The sequence below is a fragment of the Ammospiza nelsoni genome, chromosome 1 (assembly GCF_027579445.1).
Source record: "Ammospiza nelsoni isolate bAmmNel1 chromosome 1, bAmmNel1.pri, whole genome shotgun sequence".
Classification (NCBI taxonomy): Eukaryota; Metazoa; Chordata; class Aves; order Passeriformes; family Passerellidae; genus Ammospiza; species Ammospiza nelsoni.
The window spans coordinates 118,000,021-118,022,801 of NC_080633.1; the positions used below are offsets into that span (position 1 = coordinate 118,000,021).

At 37.3% G+C, this 22,781-nt stretch overlaps 1 protein-coding gene across 1 annotated transcript in view; it reads left to right on the forward strand.

The window, feature by feature from the left end:
• The window catches only part of NKAIN3 (sodium/potassium transporting ATPase interacting 3), a 332,682-nt gene that overhangs the window by 272,168 nt on the left and 37,733 nt on the right, over nt 1-22,781 (forward strand). The window lies entirely within an intron of this gene.

Here is a 22,781-nt window from a genome sequence, read left to right on the forward strand (position 1 = left end):
GTAGTTGCAAGAAAGGTAGACACTAAAAGAAAAGCTAAGTAACAGTAGGGTTAATAGTGAACAAAGGCAAGGATGTGAGTCAGAGGCACAGGACTCACAGATGTGTTTCAAGCAAGCTGTCAGTCTGATTTGAAGTAATTGAGGTTCCTTTGAAGACAAGTGCTTGAGAGAAATATGGAATGAAATAAAAAGCTCTGAGCAGCTTCCAGGCTGCTGAAAACTTGCAGCAGGCTCCAGCAGCCTTGCAAAGCAGCAACAGAGAGAGCTGCGAGCAAGTTAGGGAAATCAAGTCAAGCTGGCTGTTTCTGATATGAGTGCTAAGCATACTGTCAGGGCTGCAGCACAAAGCTGCGCTGATCTCACTGCCTGAAGGACTGGTTGTCTTCCTAAGGGGGGCTCTTTGAGCCAGGGAGCACTCGCCTTCCCTTGGTTGCCTTCACTCCTGTGCCCCATTGATGAAGCTGTTCCTGAAAGGGAGATGAAAGCATGGGCACAGCTGCCAGGGCCTTTAATTCTCCATATTAGGATGAGGCATTGCAGAGGCACTGAGTGTGTATGGTGGCAGGCAATTAAAATCAGCTTGATTCAGAAAACGTGAGTGAGCTGCCCAACCTCTGCTTTTGCAATCAAGCTTGCTCACCATTATAACACCTGCTAATGAGTGCTTTACAGGATTGAGCGTGGAACACCTTGTATAATTTAATAGGCATCATAAAAGCATCTAATTGAGCACCTACATGCTTCAAATGAACCTGTGGACCAGTGTCTGAGGCAGACCTGCAGGTGGAAGTGGGGCCAGGAAGTGATCCCAGTTTGAACTTGTCTCATTATATTGGTGCTGTCTGGAAGTGTGACTCACGTGCACACAGGCATTTTTTTTACATTTATGGTCTTTTCGGCCTTATTATCTTTTCATAAAATGCTTTTACAAGCAGAAAAAGTGAAAGAGACATTGCACTTTGCCGACCTATGTCTTAGCTTGTTATGTTCAAATTACAGGATTATACAACGTGCATATATTGCAAGTGGATATATGTCTCCAGGAAAGAAGAATCAATGTAAATAAATGAAGAGTTTCATAAGAAACTAATTTTGTTGCAATATGACATTAATAACTATTGTCTTCCTCAGCAAAGCAAATTTCTGCAGGAATATTTTTGCAGGTATTATAAAGTGCTGCCCTTTCTCATGGGTTGTTTCAATGGTTAATCCAGCTGGCTTCATGGACCTAATGCATTCTGCTCCCAAAATGTTCAAAGAAAAAATTCATATTAACCTAAATGGTTTATATAAATAAGAACATATGTTCTCAAAAATTCTAGTATTTCCTTCTGTCTGGATTGTGTTTTTTTGGTTGAATTATACAGATATGAGTCCTTAGAAGAGCAATGCATAAAAATATTATTATAATAAATATAGGTACATAAATATTATATATAGTATATATATTCATAAACATATACATTTGTATAATTACTTCAGAATTCTAGGCTTGTGGAAAGATTTCTAAAAGTGGGAAGGTCATTTTTTAAAAATAATTTCAAACTGTGTTTTGCTGCAACAGTAATCAATCGCACTAAATATTTGCGTTGCTACAGGGCATAATGTGGCTCTGTTGGCCAACTTCACCTCTATTTTTTGGCTAAAATACCAAGAATTTCAGAATTATTATGACTTGTAGTTTGTTTTTTTAGTAGAATGAAGTGGAGAAAAACCTTTGAATTTTTAAAATACCCAATGCAATCTTATTTTCAAAATAATCTTTACACTTCTTAGTTGCTTAATATGATATTTAAATGATAAATAGTTAAAAGGTCATTAAGTTTCTTTAGCTTAATTTTGTATGAGCACTTTTTCAAAGGTCAGTTTGGTAAATTGCTTTCAAGGGAAAAAATATGCTGAAAATGCAATTTTCTATTTTAGATAAGTTCGCAAACTTTTCTGTGCATATTTCTGTTCAAATAATCACCAGATGTATTTAAAAAGACTTATATTTTCCATATTGTATCAAGATACACTTTATAGCAGGACCAGCGAGCAGCATCTGCTGCTAAATTTGCAGATTCCATAAATTTGTGATATACATGCTTAAAACAAAAATGTTCTTTGCTTTGGTCAGTTTTATAAAAAGCACCCATTAATTTCACAAAATTAAATTTTAAAAAAGGGTAAATTTTGAGGCCCAGCCTCTGACCTTAACCTCAAGAGGTGTTTGACAGTGCATTCCAAGAGGGTTTGAATGGCATCCTGGTTCAGCTGTCACCTGCCCCTGTATCCCAGGGCTGGCACAAAGCTTGACCTCTCTGCTTGGTATTCCCTCCCACCAGTCCTCCTCATCCATGACTCACTGTCACGTGTGTTACTGTGCTGTCTTTCCATTCTAGCCAGCCTTTCCCAAGGGCAGCCGCCATTCCCTGATCAGTGCAGCTCCCTTCAGAATGTACAGGGCTGTAAGCATGAAGTTGTCAAGACAGAAAACAGGCAAGCACCAAAAGTTTCTCGTTGCACAAATCCTTAAGAGAAACTCAGTGATTTTGTACATCAGTCCAGGCAACATCTTGTAGAGAAACTTAAGGGGTTGCTGCCCAAACCAAACTGACAGAGGAATTGTCTGCAGGAATTTTTTGTGAAGAGACTGACTAAAACACCCCTGAATCACAGGGATAAAGATACCACTAAGTGTTGAACATCTCTGCATCCTCAAAAACACTGCTCTTGTTTCCATAAAACATCTTTTCTATGGGATCATTCAAGTTTGTCTCAGAAGACTTCTTTTTCCAATTGGAATATCTTTGTTGGAGTCACAACAATCAAAGGAAGTATCAAATTCAACATGTGATAGCCTTGAAAGTCTACCAGAGTATGATTTAGAAAAACCTTTGAAGTGACCTTTGCTTCTGGCTTTTTAAGGGGTAGATCTCTGATTAGCTAATTAACTTGCCTCAAAAGTCAGTATCACTAACAAAATCACCAGAAGGAGTCTAGGATGAAAATTAAATACGTGCTCTTTTCATCAGCAATCCACACTTATTTCTTCAAGATATCAAGCAGTTTGTTTTCATATATTTACTCAAGTCACAGATATTTAAATATGTTACCTGCATTTCAGAGCACACACAATTTTTGCCATTAAATGAAATTCTCTATAAGCTCAATATTAATCAGACTCTTTTCACTTGGGCAGCTTTACTAACTGGACCCACTTTGCCTAGTTGATATTTTCTTTGATATGAAAAAGAAACAACAATGAAGACCTAAGGCACTACCTGAAAATGTTCCCTGAGTTCCTTTAATAAACCCAAGGCACTGCTCTGTTGCCTAACATTTGGTCAAAACCATCTGACATTTTGTTCTGATCATGACTATAAATTGTAGCAAATCTCTCAGCTTTAGGAGAGAAAAATGCTTGGGGAAACCAGAGAGCTCAGTGTCATTCTGTCCTTGAGAAAGAGTCATCAGAGGAAACTGGGACTGTCAGGAAATACTAGGCAACCCTCATTTCTTTTCATGACCTCACTGATTTTCACACTGGAAATGGTGAATCTAAGCAATTTTTCACTGTGTCCTGCCCTGAGTAGAGGCTGGGTTGGCTCTCACCTCCTGCCCTCTTTCTGTCACTGCTCTTACAAGAGAAGGTAAAAATTAACAGTCAATTTAAATGACATGAAAAAAAAAAAAATCCATTTTTAAATAGTGGTTACAATATTTCCCATTGTTTAATGTATGGGTAAAAAAAATATTATTCTCACTCCATCTCACCATCACTAATGTTTTGAGATTCTTTCATCTTTTAAAAGTACTTTTACTTACATATGTGCACATAAAATATTCTGATATCCTCTCCAAATTAACACACTGGAGCCAGGAAAAGATGCTGCAGCTGTAAGAATTGCGAAACATGAGCACTTGCTCAGAATATACTGAAGTGCAGAAAGCCTAAAGAAATTCTATCAACTCTATCATAATATATTTTAATAAAATTCTAATTTTTCCTTCTTCAAATTTTTTTCTCCTGAAATAATTTTTTAATGTGTCAGCAGTACATTTAAACAATGCATTATCACCAGCTGCTCAAAACAAAAATAAAACTAAAGTGGGTTTATCTGCCAAATTTAAATATATATCAAGTTTGGCTTTTTCTTATTAAGTAACTTTATTTTAACGGTGTCAAGGAGAAATTCTTGTTGTTATGCCAAATTAAGATATATTAAGTAAGTCATAAATATAGACATAGAGACATAAATTTAGGAGTTAAGTGTTATATTCCCATTTCTTGAGTCTTGGTTGGACTTTTCTTATGAATTTAATCTTTCTGCATATAAAAATTCCATTTCTTCCCTGCATATATTTCTTTATTTTCCCCAAATAGTCTCTCTGCTGGCAATTTCTAATACTGAGATGGAAGATTTTAGATGTGGTTTTGTCAGTGCTCTGTAGAACCTGGCTCCTGGTGTCCTTGCCTACACTGCTTGTGGGTATCCAGCACAAAATCATCCTGGCTTTCTTTGTTTCCCAGCACAGATTCACAACCAGTTTACAACCTGTATATCCCTTTAGTCTCTCCTAGGATTGTTACTTCCAAGTATTTCCATCAGAAAAAGCTATGGTTTAGATTGCTATTGTCAGAATGGGCTGGGCTGCTGTTTTTTGAAGCTCAGGCTCCTAATCCTGCTCATATTGCCACCCGGTTCCTTGCTATTCTCTTTTCTCTGCTTGTAGCTTTTCCTAGTTTAGCATAATGTGGATAATTTGGGAAACTATGTATCTCTTTTTCTACACCGCCACCAAATCTGGTCTTCCCTCTGAAAAAACATTGCTGAGTGGACGGGATGGTTGCTAATCTGGAGAGTCCACTCAGCCTTACTCCCAATTTACTGCCTGGTTTTGGACCAACAGAGTAAAACTAAAATTACGACTTCATTTCAGACCAATACATCTCTTTTTATAAATAGGTCTAGGGTTTGGAGGTTGAGTAATTGAATTTCTCAGTATTGCAAAAGTATTTTTTTTAACCTTCTAGAGTTTAGTAGGGTAAAGCAAGGTCAGTTTACTCATGGTACGACTAATTTATGGAATTATGTCATACAAATGGATTAATTCTGATGCTAGTTGGGAAGAGTGAATTAAATAATTAGCTAATGCACATATACATTTATTTTAATAATACATTTGTTACATGCGTTCACCTTGCAGTATGTATTTTAATTCACAATATCAGACACATTTTGAATAGAAGTTTTTCATTTAGACAATATCTATTAATAATATGATGGTGCACAGAGAGCTACAAATAATCTTATAGGCAGTGGTAATATATTGTTCAAATATTAATGAAAACATATTAATTTAATTGCTAACCTTGCTCAGTTAATCTTAAATAGCATAATACTGCCAGTCTCCCAAGGATAAAGCCTGCACAGATACAGCCAATAAATAGAGACATGTATATGCCATTTGTTTAACTGCATAACTGAAGGTTCCCTCTGGACCAGAGAGAATAAAGATCTAATTTTCTGCCACTAAAAGTGATTTTCTCTTCACAGAGAGCTGAAGGATCTCCTGTTTTCTATTCATCGCTGCTACTGCCAGATTTTGTTAATATCTATTTTCTGAGAAGCACCAGCTAAGAGTCAAAGGCTTAGGCTGTGTTAGAGAGGCTGTGAGGAATATTGCTTTGTTAGAAAGGCTATGAGGAACATTGCTTGAGGAATTAACACGCATTTTTAATGAGCGTGCACTCTTGTGTATGCCCTGTGACAGATTACTCATTCCAGTCTTAGGAAGCACTCTTTGCCCTTCCAGATACTGCCCTCCACTTTTGTTCCTGTAAATAGTTGTAAGAAGAGGTCCAAGATGACTATAAAAAGAGGATGATTTGTTCTGATAAAACACAAAGAAAAAATAAAGCTGTTGCCATAACACAGTTTTAGATAACAGTGGAGGAGAACAGAGGAATTTTGAACAGTTATAAGGGGAGAAGTAAGAAGATTAGTTTGTGTGCAAGAATACTGATATGAACATAAAAGGAAGGAAAGGGAAGCTAATCAAAACCAACTTTAATATTTTATATCAAAGTAACTGAGATAATACAGTAGTTGAAAAAAAGGAACATGAAAGTACTTTCTGTGGAAGAGGTGCAGAAGTTTTGCTTTTGGATTCCTGAAAACAGGGAGGGGGAGAGAGAGAGAGACATAAAATGACATGGTCAGGGAGTCACACCATGGATGAAGATATGTGTTTGAGAGCTGTGACTGTGGATAGCGTATAAGGGATTATAGAAGTTGAGGGGGATTAAAAACGAAAGGAGAAGTTGTGGAGACGAGGAGAGACCATGAGAACACCAAGTGGAGAAGCAATGATGTAACAGTATGGGTACCACTGAGACCCTGAATTTGGCACAAAGATGCAGCCGACATCATGATCACATGATTTGAGATGTAAGAAGTTATAGAGGATGGAGCAGAGAACATGGAGCTAACACATACTTTTAGAGAAAGGAAAATAGTTAACTTATGAGAAGAAAAGGAGCTAATGTGGGACGAAGAAAAGAATACATGTCCTATCTATGTCTTGCAGCCTCAATGGAATCATCTATTTTATCAGCAAGATGTAGAGAAAAGAAGTAGGATTGCAGCAGTAGGAAATGCAGAGTCTCTTTGGCAAGGACAGGGCTGAAAAGTGGTACAAAGCAGTAGCCTGTGATGTTTAGAGCTCCCACTAAGGAGAGGAAGTGAAATGCTCATTTTATTGTAGCCAGCAGTGTCTGTGCTGTTTCTCTTGACAGCCCCTCTTAAATTTTCTTGAATTTAGTTGAGTAACAAGTTGAATGTTTTTGGTTCTCCACAATGTATGTGGGAAGAGTCATGACAGCGTTTATCTTCTACTTTGCCCTGAGATATCTTGGCTCAGGACTGCATTTGGGTTTAAAGACTATTTTCAGAGTAAGAAGGTCTCTTGGCTCTGAAGAATAATGTTTTATCTCCTCTTTAGCAGCACATCACTGTGGCAACTTTTATTCAGACATTTAGACTGAAAATGCATCCCAGAGCTCCCTCAAGAGTTAAGTAATCCAGGACTGCAGAGAAAGAAACAAAGAAGATGTGCTTTTTTTATCATCTCTGGGGATATGTTAGGCATGCTCAGACTCAGGCTTTATTGAAATAATTCTTATCAATCTGACTGTGAAACAATGGAAGATGTGAGATGGAATTGAGGAGCTGAAGACTCAGTCCTAGAAATCTTTGCTCATGTAAACAGTCCTTCATTATGTTCATTGATTTCAATTATGTGGTTCTAGTTGCCAGAGAAATGTTCATGACATTTAAAAACAAAATGAGGGTTATAAACAAAAAGTTTAAATTTTTTTCTGAGCAACTAAATTTGCTGGTATACATAGGGAGATTAGATCATCTGGTAGACCTGAAGGTGATTCATAATGAGTGCTGTTATATTTTTATCCTTAACATGCTTTCATTTTCATGTGAATTTTTAAATGGAAAGCCCACAATGAGTGAGTTCCTTAGGAATATCAAGGGCATACTAGATGCAAAACTAATGAATACAGAGTTATAATAGCCTCATTAGAGATGGTCAGTTAGAATTCAGGAATATTTCATTTAACCAGGCTCAATATTAATAGTAGTCTATATCCAGTGATGTAAATTATTAGCAACTTCAGAAGCCCCTGATAAAAATTGACAGGCTAAACTCTTGCTAAAAGCCTTAGATTTGGATCCAGAGGTAGACATAGGACAGCTGCAAAATGAGTTAAATCACCATAAAAAGAGGTTGCAGAAAAATTGAAATCACTTTGTCTTTTCAAGAGGTCATTTTGAATCCCTTTCTTTTCTCTCATTACTTTGATAGTGGCTATGAAAAAAACTGGCCCATTTTTATTACATACGTATTTAAAGAATGTGATTTTGAAAGATCAGTCTGTACTTTTGTCTGTGTGGTTTCATGCACATGTTTAATTGTGGAATTTTTTTTTCCTATTTGAAAAGTGATGTGTTCAGAATCCAAACAAGATTGATTTTCTTTTCAACACAGGGTTTACTTATCCAATTCAAATGTGGTCTGTCAATACAAATGTCTTTAAGCACAACAAAAGCAAAAAGCAGAGGCATGGAGAATCACATAAATGCATATATTAGGAGAGCCAGAAGCTGACAGAAAAATCTTCTAAAACTAATTATGTGTGAGTGTTACTTTTATTCTGCTCTAGGTATATTCTAATCATGCTAGATAGTAACTTGAGAAATATGTTCATAAAGTAGACTTGAAGGAAAACATCTGGAACAGGTGCCTGAAAATTGCAAAGCCATCATCACATTGAGAGCCATGACTGTAGTAAATGGTCCAAAAGTCACAGCTGAAGAAACAAAAACACTGCAGCTGCTTACACAAGAATTAAATGATATTGTGAGGGAGTGAAGGATGTTGAAGCCCACTGCTAGCAGATGAAGCAAGTATTGCAAGTACTAATTGTTTCTGTTCAGCCCTTCTCCTTTCATATATCAAGATAATCACACTCTGAGTTGTTTGATTAGAAAAAAGGGGGAATGGGTAATGTTTGAATGAACACTTAAAAATACTCAATGCACTCCCTAGCAGCCCATACTTTCTGCTTACCATAATAATGGATGTAGCATGCTGTGCCTCTGACTGATTTCAGGAAACTTTATCTCAGCTTTCCAATGTGGGAGGGTACTAGAGCCTCCCTGTCACATGTGTTAGACATCTGCAAAGTAAACACAGGAAATTACAGGCTGAGGTCGTGATAGCTTGTGGCGCTTCAGTAATGCACACTGGAAATACAGCTCTTCTAATGCTCCCCTACACCTGGTCAGACCTTTGCTCTCCAGAGGTCTCCCAGATGAATTGCAGTGTGTTCCTGCTTTCACCACTGCTAATGGTTTGATTTCAAAGCAATCAATCATTTAATTACTAATAAGAATTAAAAGTCAGGAATGACAGTTTTGTGCAGCATAGTTAACTCACACAAGCCAAGAGCACATGGCAGCAACCATACTTGTGTGTAGTTAATTAAGCATCAAGGCTTAATGAAACCCTTGAGAAATATTTTTCCTTTAAATCTGTGGTTAAAAATACTGGCTGAATTTAACAAAATAAGAATGGATATTGTGCAAGAGTTTCACTTTTTTTGAAATTATGTGGCAGAAATGAATCTTTTTATATGATATTTAGGCACTATGGCTAATGACCAAAATTTGTCTTTTCAGAAATCAGGTGCTTTTGAGGATACAGGACACTCCAAATCAAGATGTATATATGTATCAAAAATGACATTTTTAAAACACAATCCTTGTATATTCTCTGTGTTTTATTTTTCCCATATAATGCTCTCACTATCTAATTTTTTTAGTTAACTATGAGAAGAACATTTTATGTTAGAAAATGTCAGTCTCTCATTACATGCTGGTGTCCATCTTCTCTCTCATGAAAAATACAAAGCTCTATGAGTCTTTGTGCACTCATTTATTTATGGCGCAGGGAAGCTCGTACTCCCCAGGCCATACCACTTCCCTCTTGGATTCTCCACGGGGCATGCTTCTGGAGCACCACAGCAAGATTTTCATTTGGGTTTTGTTTTGTTTTATTTTGTTTTGTTTTGTTCTGTTTTGTTTTGTTTTTAAGCAATGAACATGAAGGAGAGAAGTTAAAGGAAAGGAAAGAGACATTCTGTTGGTCTTCTCTAACATCTTTTTTCATTTTTCTTTGGCCAGCTTTCACTGCTAAAAGTCTATGCAGTGACTCCTCACCTTTTTTCCAAGAACACTGGTTGTTTAAGAATAGAATACTCTGTACCCTTATAGTCTGCTCTTTTATTGTACTTAAGCTTCTGACACTTATTTCTAAATGTTCTTATGATACAATTCTTTCTCAAAACATTTTCCCAGACAATTTTTATTTCTCTCCTGCATACTCTCCAGATTTTTGCTTGACTGAATAAAGAAGGGCCAGCATCCAATTAAAATATACTGCATGTCTATCAGAAGGGACTAAATATTGCCTCTGGCTACCAGGGTATCAAAGAAACTCTATCTGTGATTTTTTGGTCTCAGTCCAGGTTGCTAGCTTTCTAAACCACTGCAAGTGACTCAGTAAGAGAGATAGTTAATGGAAATAGCAATTATCCTTTACTATGGTTTTCAGGAGTATATGGCAAACCAATTCCTACTCTAAAGTATCAATTCTGCATTAATATGAGGGGATTTTTTGTGTGCCAGACAACACATTTTATGCCCTTGGCAAAGATGGTGTCTTTGCTACCAAGAGAACTGCATATACTACTACACCTCAGGAAAAAATCCCAAAAAGCTGTGTCAAAAGGAGAATATGGCTTAATTCTCACTCTACACATACACTGATATATTTCTGGTGCTGTTAACTGAGTGACCTTTGGTTTGTGCTAAGGAAGATTAAAGCCAAGTTCTATATTTATCAAATGCTGACTTTATGTATATTTTTATTATTTGTACAGAAATGCAAAGCCAAAGAATTCAATTACTGTCATGGTTTCATCTGAGTTAGAGGCAATTTTCTCTGTAGTAGCCAGTACAGTGCTGTGTTTTGGATGCAGTATGAGAACAGTATTGGTAACTCATTACTCTTTTAATTGCTTATTGCTAAGCAGTGTTTACCCTAAGTCAAGGGCTTTTCATGTTCCCATCCTCTGCCACGGAGCAGATGCACAGAATCTGGGAGGAATCACAGCTGGGACAGCTGACCTGAACTGGCCAAAGGGATATTCCATACCTTAGAGCGTCACACTCAGCATACAAACTGGGGGAGTTGGCCAGGAGCCACCAATCCCTGCTCAGGGATGGGCTGGGTGTCAGTCAGCAGGTGGTGAGCATCTGTGTTGGGCATCACTTCTTTCTCTTGAGTTTTATTGCCCTCTCTCTCCTTTTCATTTACTGTTCTTAACTTTATTACTCTCATTAGTATTGTTAGTATTACATTAGTGGTACTAGTATATCACTACTGTTATTAATTTTATTGCTGTCATTAGTATTATTAGTAGTATTATATTTTGCTGCAGTTATTAACATGTTCTTATCTCAACCAACGAGGTTTAGTCTTTTTGTTTCTCTTTCTCGTCCCCACCAGGGAAGAGGGAGGAGTGAGCAAGCAGCTGCATGGTCCTTAGTTGCTGGCAAACCATGTAAATTACTTAAATATAAAGCTTGTTTTGGTTAAATTGGGGGTGTACATAACTAGTAAAGCAATGTAATTTGTTTTCTTTGTAGGCAGATATTAATTTCCTTTCCTAAAACCATGTTTGTCTTATTTTTTGTAAATGTGAACTATAGATAACATATATTTTAGTATGTGTACATTAAACTGATATTATGTCGATTGAAAGTAAAAAATGCAAGTGACTTTTTTCACAGTCTACCTGTTTAAAAATTTCATCTGGAATATTTTACTGAAATCTGATTTTATTGATAACTCTTATCACCATCAATACAGCTTATCTTGTTATGTTTGTCGTGGGCAAAAGTGTAATAGACATATTTACTAGTTCCAAGATTATCCATACATTTACAAGCTTGTAAAGACTAAATCTGATTTTTTATGGAACTTGAGAAATTTGGAGCTTTCTTTCATTTGCTGTTAACAACAGAAAAATATGTAAATGAGTGGAAGAATAAAGCTGGGTCGATTTGCAAAGACGAGATATAAAGAAGCTGATATAAAAGATCTTTTATCTAGTGTAATGCGGCGCTTCTGAAACAAATTGAGCCTTTTAGTCACCATATGGCACTTTTAGAGCTCTATTATTGTCCTTATATCCTAGACCTGTGCTCTAACCAACCAAATTTCCCCTCACACAGTGCCTTATTTATTTCGTTATGTGCCATTCACATTTTGCATTTGACCACTGGTTCTGATTAGAAGGAAGAAAATGAATCTTCCCATGAGAACAAATGGGGATGTTAGTGTAGACAAGAGATGTAAAACTGAGCAGCTGTCTCCTGCTTTTCTTTATTGACAAAAAAAAAAAAAAAAAAAAAAGAGAAATCTAAACTGCTTTTATCCTGTAGGTAAAACTAGGAGCAAAGTGTGCTCCCTTGCAGATAGGTACAATATCCATTCTAAGCATACATCACATGAGATAATAAATTGTTATAGTTGAGTCATCATCCTTGGAGTCATCTTCTTCAGCATGTGTAGATGTGGCACTCAGAGACATGGCTTAGGGGTGAACTTAGCCATGCTGGGTTAATGGTTCGACTCAATGATTTTAGGGGTCTTTCCCAACCTAAGCAATATTATGATTCTAGAGGTCTGAGCATAAATCTACTGGATTAAAAATAGTCACTCTAAGTGTCATGACATAATATGATATGTAAGTAGCATAATATGTAAGTATGTTATAAAACATATATTTAGAGTGTTAAAGAGAGAGGAAAAGTAGAGCCTGATCTGGGGAACTCTGAAATAAATGTGACTGTTCCCTTCTACCTGGAAATAGACTCTCAATCAAATCTATAAAGACATGACTTAAGAAGGCATTTTCATTTTCTGAATAACTGTTGGAAAATTAACACAATCATTTATTTCCAGGGAAAGTTTCACACTCATTCAAAGTCTTGGTGAAAGAACATCAGACAAAAATGTGATTTTAATCCATATTTTAGTATAGAAAAAGAGAGAGGGAGGAAAGCATGAAGGTTGAAGACTGTTTGAGGTTATAAGTCCTTCATTTGAAAGGAAAGCTCTGATAAGTTAGAAGAGATAATATACCCTTTACATAAGGACTTCCAGTATCTCTGTGTGCTTTCTGAAAGTTATCAATTCAAAGTAAAGATATATAGGGTAATACTGCAGGTTAACCTGTCAACAGAGTAATAATGGATATAAACAGAAGTGGAGGAGAAAATGGTGTTATTTTTTTGATTGATAAATATGCTATGGATTTGACAAAAAAAAATAGTCAAACATCAAAATCCATCCAAATCTTCAATTCATTTAACATTTCCATAAAGAAACAATGTGATAGGGTCATGACTAACAAACAAGAAATGAAAATCCAAGATGAGTGCTCTGCATGGCTGATCGCTGCTTGTGCGGTGCAGATGGAGACCCTCAACCTCCACACACCAGGAGAGTTTTCCAGGTGGGAGCAGTCCCTCCAGGAATAGCAATAGCAACCTGCTTTCAGGGTGGGAAAACCAGTTTTGGAGAGTTCTGATCCAGCATGCTTCAACTCCAGGTTTTATTGATGGAAATTCTTGTGCTGACATACCTTAAATATTCTTCGCTGTCTATTAAAGATTTTTTTCACCTGTTCCAAAGCTCAGAAATCTCAAAATGTTGGATATTAGGAAAAATTTCTTCATCAAAAAGCGTCATCAAGCACTGAAACAGGCTGCCCAGGAAAGTGCTTGAGTCTCCATTCCTGGAGGTATTTAAAAGGCATGTAAATGTTGTGCTTAGGACATGGTTTAGTGGTGGACTTGAAAGCACTAAGTGAATGGTTGGACTTGACCTCAAAGGTCTTTAACCCTACCTTTACCTTGATCTTAAAGGTCTTTACCAACTTAAACTGTTGTGACTGAGCATTTTTGCCATCATTCTTTCAGCCTGTGTGCACAAAGGTGAGAGAAGAGCAGCAGATCATGCCGCAGGCAAACTGGAGACAACAAGGAGGATTCGGGGATTCAGGCTGAGGAGTTTGCTTTGTTGGCTATGGAAGTGGCTGGGTAATTTCAGCCTCCATTGCTAAATATTCTGGGTGCTGAAAAGCAAAATGTTTTGCTTTTTTTCTGTATAAATGAAGATGACCAAAGTCTTCAAATCACTCCTCTTGTTCCTTTGTCAGATAAAAGAAATAGAAGCAGTTAACAAGAAAAGGTGAGTTAGCTGCTTCTGAAGATGGGAAATTATTTTCAGAAATCACTTTTGTTAGCATAACAAGAAGGAGGAATCTGAGAGGAGTTAAGAGCATGGATGAAAGCCTGGCCCTGGTACAATTAATCTCCAAACTCCCACAGAAGTTTAAATAAGAAATGAAATTTTTTGTACAGATTCACCAGATAGACAAAATACATTCTGCAATACTATTTAAAAATCAAAAATGCTGAGAGTTTAAGTGATAAGTGAAATTTAGATTAAGTACTAACAACACCTAATGAAAAGGAAATAGCACATCAGTCTCCAATAAATTTTCAGGGACCATTTCCTTTCAAGAGTAATAATAACCATAATAATGATAAAGGGAGAGAAGCTCTTCACTCAGTACATCTGTCTGCTGCCAGGAGTGTTGCAATCAGTACAGAACACTGTATTCTGCTCACTTTCTTTTTAATTCTGCCTCCTCACAGTGTGTCTTGTGTTATTCCCATCTCCAAAGTGTTCTTTCCCTTTTGTGCCTGATCCTTGGCTGTTAGTCCTCCTTTCGTGGCCAACTTCAATGAGGCCACACAAAAAATTCAGAATGGCAGCTTTGGCACCATATCAGCTATGGAGGCTTTTCAGCAGAGCAGGCAATGTCTATTGCAAGGACATAAGATTTTACAAAATACATATAAATCTTCTAAAATGTAAAATTGTTTTGTGATTTGACCACTGTGTCTAAAGTATTGATAGTATCTGTCAATAACTCTGGACAAAGATGAGTTTCCAATCTAAATCAGCTTTGAAATACAAAACAAACCAATAATTAAACAAAACAAAAAAGTGCAAAATAATTTGGGAAAATGCCCTGAGGCCCTCTCAGTGTTTGACCTGCTGGATTCCTAGACATGAAGCTAGAAGACTTTGTTCTGGATTTCCATGACAAAGTTTGCATGTGAAATACCAAATTGTTTAGTGCCATTGCAGTGAAGCTGTGAGGACTGAAAATATGAAAACAGGCTTTTTTAAAGGAAAATAGCTTAGGTCTTTAAAGAGTGACACTAATTCTTTCACACAAACACACTATTTAGTGAAATTCTGAAAACTCACTGCTAATTCTGTAAACACTATATGAGATAATCCTTAGGGAACACAAAACATAATGGACAGAAAAAGTGTAAAAAAACAAAACAAAAAACAAAAGAAAAGATTCATTGGAATCCTGGGAATTTTGGAGATCCTAAATTTGCCTAGTATTGTATTTTGAAATTTCAGCACTATTTGCAAGGGCTGTGTAAAAGCTGGGTTTTTTTGCATTCTTCTCTATTATGTTGTGAATCATCCTCAGATCATATTTCCTTGGGTAAAGAGGGTGGAAACCAGGGAGATAATAGAAGGACTTAGGGTCTGAAAGGCAGAAGAATTCCTGCAGCATGACTGGCTAAATGGTCAATGAAAAAGCAGCTTGGGGAGGCTTTTTCTGTTACTGTGAATTATGACTGAGTTTCTAAATGCAGAGGGAGCCAACAGTGCACCTGCACGTTGGCATTTGTGAAGTAATTTGTTCTACAAATGCAGTATTGATTTCTTAGAAGAACACAGTATACCTTCAGAAATTTTTCCCCATGAGATGAGATTTTGGCTTTTTGCTTTTCCTTTCCTTGCTAAGGGTCCACAACTTTAAATGGGCTCCCTGGCTACAGTTATTACAGTATAGTTCTGTTCTTTTCTTACCCTTTAATTTGACCTTTCTAGATGTAGTCTAATATTTTTCTGTCCCATAATGTTAATTAGGAATCGAACATTTCCACCTGTTAATGCAGTAAAGGGCAGTTGTTCTTTTGCAAGAGCATAGTAATAATGTCACTAATTGAGATTATAATTGTCATGACACAGAATCCCTCATTTTGCTCTGAATGAGTTTTACCTATGGGAGAATTAGGCTGTGACCTGACATGGAACTTGTAAAGTCTAATAATGAGAGAACATGTTATAATCACCCTGTGAAGCCAGAAATACCTACAGCAGAAATAATTGCCAATGGGCAGGGGAGCTTCTGTGGGGCTTCAGCACCTGAATGCTGTTGTTAGGGACTTTGATACATTAATTTGGCCAATATTACCTGTGGGGTGCATCCTTATTCACCTGCATGCCTGTGGAGGAGTACAGTGTTACAGTGGCTCAGGTTCCTGCACTGAGAGGATTTTCCTCTGGGAGCTGGGATAGGTAGGTGGTGTGGAACCACCTCAAATCAGCCTCTGGAAGGCCACAGAAATGCTGTTAAAAGCCTTTGGGTGCAAGTGGTGCTTAGACAAAGTTTTCAGAGCAGTATGAACTGCTGTTCTCAGAAGAATGGCGCTTCCAGGGAGTAACAGAGAGATACAGATGTTTTCAAAGCCCCAGGTGATGATGGAATGACATAACCCTAAGAGACAGGTGAACCTTCACTTGGTTTTGCAATAGGTGAAACATAAAGGGCACAGTGGGATGATTTAGCAGATCTGGGCAAAATTTCTGGACCAAATTTCTTTGATGCCAGAACAGCTTCTTATTCTCTATATCTCCAAACCACTCAGAAGCACTATTTGAAGTGTCTTTATTAGTCATGATGTTAGATTGTCATCTGCTTCACTTTGGAAAAATTCAGTGTGAATTACTAGCAAAAGTATTTTAAAGTAAAGAAAAACAGGTGAAGATGGGTTAGAGATCTGATTTTCACCTGGAAGTTTTCTTTACCCTATTTGTGTTAACTAACATGGGATTTGGGATGTTGGCTGGTATGTGACATTGGATCAGGATTATGTTTCTCTTATTCTACTATACTTTAATTAGACTCCAGTATCTAACTTTTTTAAATATGACTTGAAGACCTCTTGTCTCTTTGGGCTGTTATCACAAAAGCTCTAAACTATGCTCACAAGTTATCATTATTTGGCTTAATACCATTTCACACACTGTGTGCTTTCTAACAGCTGAGACAAGGTCTAAGTGGTTTGCTGATGGAAATGCATAAGCTGCTAGGTCTTGGCCCTTATTCTTGTTCTGTGTGACACTTGGCAGGGGGAGGGAATAACTGGGTAGTTGTGCTTCCAGATGCTTCTTTACACAGTGGGCAGTGAGACAGTGGTACAGGTTGCCCAAAGGGACCTGTGGATGCCCCATCCCTGGAACTCTTCAAGGCCAGGTTGGATGGGGCTTTGAGCAGCCTGGTCTAGTGGAAGATGTCCCTGCCCATGGGATGATGATCTTTAAGGTCCCTTCCAAGCCAAAACATTCTATAGCTCTATAACCATTCTGATTCTATAACTATTAAACTAATACTTCAGTATGTAGCTATGTAGCTATGTACCTCTTATGAGGGTTAATTAGCAAAGTGCTTATAGAATTAAGCATGATTTTTGCATTTCTGTGAAAGGAAGGGAGTGGCAAAGTATCTGCTCTGGACTTATTCTAGTTTGAACAGCTTCTGCCCACAGCAAAACAGGGACAGACATTTGCTACATTCTGTCCATAGCTGAGTGTTAGAGATAGTGATTACTGTGATCTTTGTCTAAAGGAAAGGGCTGCTCAAAGTATTAAAATAAGTATGTGCTAATCCTTTATATATGTCTTTCTTTTCAGATTTGAAGTCTCAGCCAGGTTGGGAAAATCAAAAGCATATCTTCCTGTCTCAGAAACACATTGTGCTTGGCTACAGTAGCTTTGCTTTTATGTGTTGTTACTTTTTGCCTGAATTTAGTGCACTCAAGCATTCTCTTGATGCTCTTAATAGTTGCTGCCTATTATTCAGATATCTTCATCCATCTCTTCATGATTGTTCCTAAGGATTTTTTCTCCCCAAGACTCCAGGCTGTTCAAAGCCCATTGGTTTGTTCAAAGTCTGATTAAACTTTTGGTATATCTGACAGGCCCATCTGCAGGGATTCCAGATTAACCATCTGGAATCATTTGATCTTAAACTGTATTAGAATTGCATTTCAATAAACCCATGCTTGAATGCTACCATGTTTATCCAATAAATACTATCTCAGTATTGGCTTCTATTCACTGAAGAAATTAATTCTCTTTCAGCTGCCACACCTGTAATATCTAGTCAGGTTTGTTTTTTTTTTTTTTTTTTAATTTAGCTTAGGTACTCACTCTGTCATATAGGGTGCTGTATTTTTATTAAGCTCTTGCTTCTAATATACTATAAAAGTAAGAGTTCAAACAGGTTATGGGCAGGCATTGTAGGAAGATGTGAACCATTTTTAGGATTAGAAAACTTTTCCTGTACTGTGTGAAAACAATTGCTGTGGTTACCCATTCTTCTGTTAATAAATCAGCCACTAGGGCAGTGCAGCTGGATTCACCTAAGATTTGTTGTCCTGCCCCAAGGTCCCCAGCAGCCCCAGGTGTGCCTCTCCTAAGAGCTGCCAAGCTGATCTACTCTAGAGTGAGGCATCTTTTCAATGTAAAGAAATTGCTTTCCCTACGTGCTTTTCTGTGAATTTAACTGAGCTTTGACTGCTGGGTGATCTAGATAAATAAATCCTAAACCCTGGGCTCTCTCTTTTCCTGGTCTTAACTTGCTGCTTTGACTACAAGTTATCTTTGTGAGAGCTGATGACAGAAAATTGCTAAGCACCATGATGGAGTATGTCCTTGAGCTCTGCAGCTGAAGATACTAACCATAATATCCAAAGCATGCCATCTATATGCAATATAAATAAATAAATTTCCAGCAGATCCTGCTTTGAAGGGTAAAATAAGCAAGGCAATAGCATTAGAAAGCACAGTTAGTCTGAAATCCTTGCTAAGCTGCAGATTATCCACAGCTATTTCCATAGCCCTTTGTGGAGTCAGCTGGCCTCCTGCAAGCAAGGAATGAGAAAATATAATGAAGGATTTTGCTCTGGTTTAGGCAGGTTTTTTTCCCACACAACCTCTGGTTCACTTTTAGTATCTCTTCTTTCTCATGGCATTTAATATTTTAATATTTCTTCTTTCCAAATACCTCTCTTTTCTGTCAATTTTCATCATGCATATGAAAAAACTTTAGGAAACAAGGTGAGCTAAGCTGTTAATACCTCTTGTGTATTAGTCATGTTAAACTAACTAAGCTGGGCAGAAGACCAAACTGCAGCCACTCACCTAAGAGAAAGTTGTTATTTTCATATGCACTGCACTTACCATAATTCTTTATTCTTGCTAGTTCAACCCTTTAAAAAATAAGCATATTTTAAGTAGATGGAACTTGATCTGTAAAGCACTTGATTAGCATAAAGGATTCATTATGCTATTCAGATGTTATTAAGAATATGGGAAATGCATGTTAGATGAGTTGCTTACCTTACTGCCCATATGAAAATATCTTTTATATCTGTTTCTGTTTGTAGCTTAGTACCAAAAATGATTTTCAGACACATTAAATCTCTCTTTGAATTAAATGTGTCCCACATGTAGGAATTCACTTCAGCAGGAATTGGTTTTTACATACTGTAATATAATGATTGGCTTTCTGTGCAACTCATCTTATGAATTTTCAGAAGAAGTAAACATATTTGGAAAGTATTTGGGAGATATCTAATGCTACAACTAACAGTAAAAGAAACTAGAAATATCAGTCAAATTATCTAATTTCCCAGGGTTTTGTACAGACAAATAAGCCAAGAAAATTCTTCCCATCTGGATTATTCACCTTCTGTAATGCAGATAGGACACAGCGTGGGCTACAAAACAGATGGGAGAGGCATATAGTGAAAAGGGAAAATAAGAAAACGAACAAAACATTATATGGGAATTGCATTCACTGTTGTTTACTACAAAAACGACAATTTCATTTTCTGACAAAAAGATAAGACAATGGTTATTTTGCTGGTGCAACCTCTTGATCCATTGTAGAAATCTGAGATGGATACAGCTTTCAGAACTTTCTGGCTTGAAATGTTGCAATTATAAAATATTATCTTTCTGTGTAACACTATATTTTTTTCAGCTTTGTTTGTGTGGTTGTTTCAGTAGTTTTTCATTCTCCCCATTTAGGGAAATATCTTGTGGCTTCTAAATTAAAGTATTTGGTGTCATTGTCCTATCCCACCAAGATTTCAGCTGGCTATTTTAAATGCCTTCGGTATCTGTGTCTGGTAAGGGGGTGTGAAGTTACACCTACAAGGTATCAGCCTCCTGGAGTGGCAGCTGGAGACTTGGCAGAGCAGTTTATGATTCATAAATTTATAGTAGATGCATATGTTAGATATCTATTTACCTTCTGGGTGGGTGTGGACATTTGGACACCTATCTGGCATTGTTTCAGAGGTGTTTCTGAGAAAGAACTATGGAGTTATTCTCATGTACAGTCCAGCCTCCAGCAGTAATTTACTTCCTTTTTTTTTTCTTTTTTCATGTTGAAGATGCTTAGTGGTTCACGGTGGTGTTTTATTTTGCCATTTGGGAAGGTAATATCCCATCTTGAGTTGTATCTCTTTGCCATCAGAGAATAATACACCCACACACAGCTTGTTTCTGTTTTCAGCTTTGGGCAGATTTCCTGTGTGTCATTTTTTTTTCATAATAATTGAATCTTGCCCACATAGTAGCCAGCACAAAACCTGAAGCAATCAGATTCTGCTTTGCATCTCATCTGCTCTCGTTACAGCTGTCAGACAAGGTTATACCCTGTCCAGATTCATAAAGACTTTAATTATGTTTTTCATATATTGGTCTGAAAAAAGACAGTTCAACTGTCTTAACATTCTCCCTTACAATGGGTACTCAGCAAGAAGTATGAATCATTATTGACACACTCAAAATAATCTGTCATGCTGCTTTAAAATATTAATGAGAAAAGCCTTGAGTCTTTTGATATTAGTAATTGTTTCGTGTTGTAATTGAATTTGAAAAGCTCTGTTAAGATTTTTATCCTTTGACAGTAACTTATTATTTCTAGAATAAAATTGTTTGATGAGTGGTTTAGGTGGCAGCATTCTGAAGAAGCCCTTTGCACTTCATTTTTCTATGAACAATAAAAACTGACAATGCACTGTAAATGCAGGCTCCCAGGTTCAGAAGTCTTAAAAGAGTGTGTAATTTAGTATCATAAGATTTCCAAGGAGATCATGTTTTCTAGATGCTTGATCATCCTTATAATTCTCATCTGAAACCTTTCTGATTGGTTCTCCTCTTTAGTGAAGGGCAATCTACAAAATATACACAGCCTGTCATCTGATGCCACGCTGCTGCTGTGTTCCAGGGCACTTCTGATTCATCTTGAAATTCCATTTTGCATCCCAGCATGATGTCTAGGTTTTTTTCCCCAGCACTATGACATTATGCAGTAACAGCCTGGGTGTGGTTCATTATTCTGTGGAACTGCTGTGTAGCCCATTGTTCACCCTATTTTGTCTTCAGGTAATTGGTTATTCCATATCCCTACTCAAGTACAGTAATTTGCACTTGAACTGTACTTTTCTCCAAACCCATTGTCCATTTGCCAATATTATTTTCATTCTATTCTTTTCCACCATGGGGTTTGCAACCACTGCCAGCTTACTCCATTTGGAATTGTGAAAGGCACGGTGTCTCTGCAGATAACCCAGTGGCTGCTGAAACTGCTGGGTAGCACCGGGCCCAGGTGGAATTCCATGGAGCCCCATCAACAACTGTCTCCTAATTTGGTGGAAGACGATGAGTAACTATTTCTGAGTGCAGTTTTCAAGCCAGTATTTCAGTCTGTACAACAGTACTTTGGTCTAGTCATAGTTTGCTTAAAAGAATGTCAAGCAATGTCAAAATGCTCACTAAAATCAAGGTTTGTCACATCTGATTCTCCTCCCCTAACTACAAAGCCCATTATCTCTCCTAAGAAGGAACAGACTTGTCATAACATTATTCAGTACTTAACACTTTGTCTTCCTACTAGTATGTTTATTTACAAACTAGTAATTTTATTCATTTCTTTAGGAAGTTTATAGTAAATGAAGTTAGGGATAGAATTCTGTGTGTTCTATTTCCTTTCTTTTTTCTTGTCTTTGTGTAAAGAGATGGGTACAATCTTAGATCTTCTGATCTCTGGCCTCTCCTGTTCTTTTTAAATTCTTACAAATATGTTCTAACATGCTTGAGATTGCTTTAGCCAGACTTCTACATGCTTTGAGGTGAATTTACCCAGACTAGTACATCTGAATTTTTCCAGCTTTCTATTTTAGGCAGATGATCAATAACATACTCTTTCTTAACCTCACCTGAGTCTTTTATGGGTGTCAGTTGCATTACTTCACCAATCACAGGTAATCTTTCTGCTGAAAAAGGGAATAAAGAGGAAAGACACTGAGTTTTTTTGCCACCCTAAGGTCTGTATTCCCCTGAAGGCAATGCTATGGAACACAGCCAAGCCTTGCATCCACCTCTCAAACCCATGCCTTCAGTCCTGGAGGAGATGTTTCCATCTGGAATATAATTATTGCTGCCACATGAACCTGCAGCCTCAGGCAGGGTTGTATCACTGAGGGCTTTGACAGCTCATTATTTGAGCTTGCCCTTTATTAGTTTATGCCACTGAGTATTTTTTTATTATGCTCTATTCTCTTTTTAGTTGTAGCTTGTCTTGACCTTTCTGAGCTCATCCCTATACACTTCTGGTGTTATTTTGTATTTTCTCTGCTAATCTGTATGCAGGTCACCCCGAAGACTGTTATTGAGCAAAATCCATCATTTTCTATGTTTCTGCTTGGAAAAGTTTGTACTTGTTCAGTGTGCGTTCTTCCAGTCAGTCTGATCACTTTCCTGAACTTCTCTTTTTCATAGACCTCATAGACTTGGAAACTATTTTCCATCTCAGGTCACTGCAGTCTAATTCTTGGGTTTCTAATGTCCTTGTCCCACTGTTCTCCTCCCAGATATGTCATCTCTAGTAGTTCAGGCCTGCTGTGGTGCAA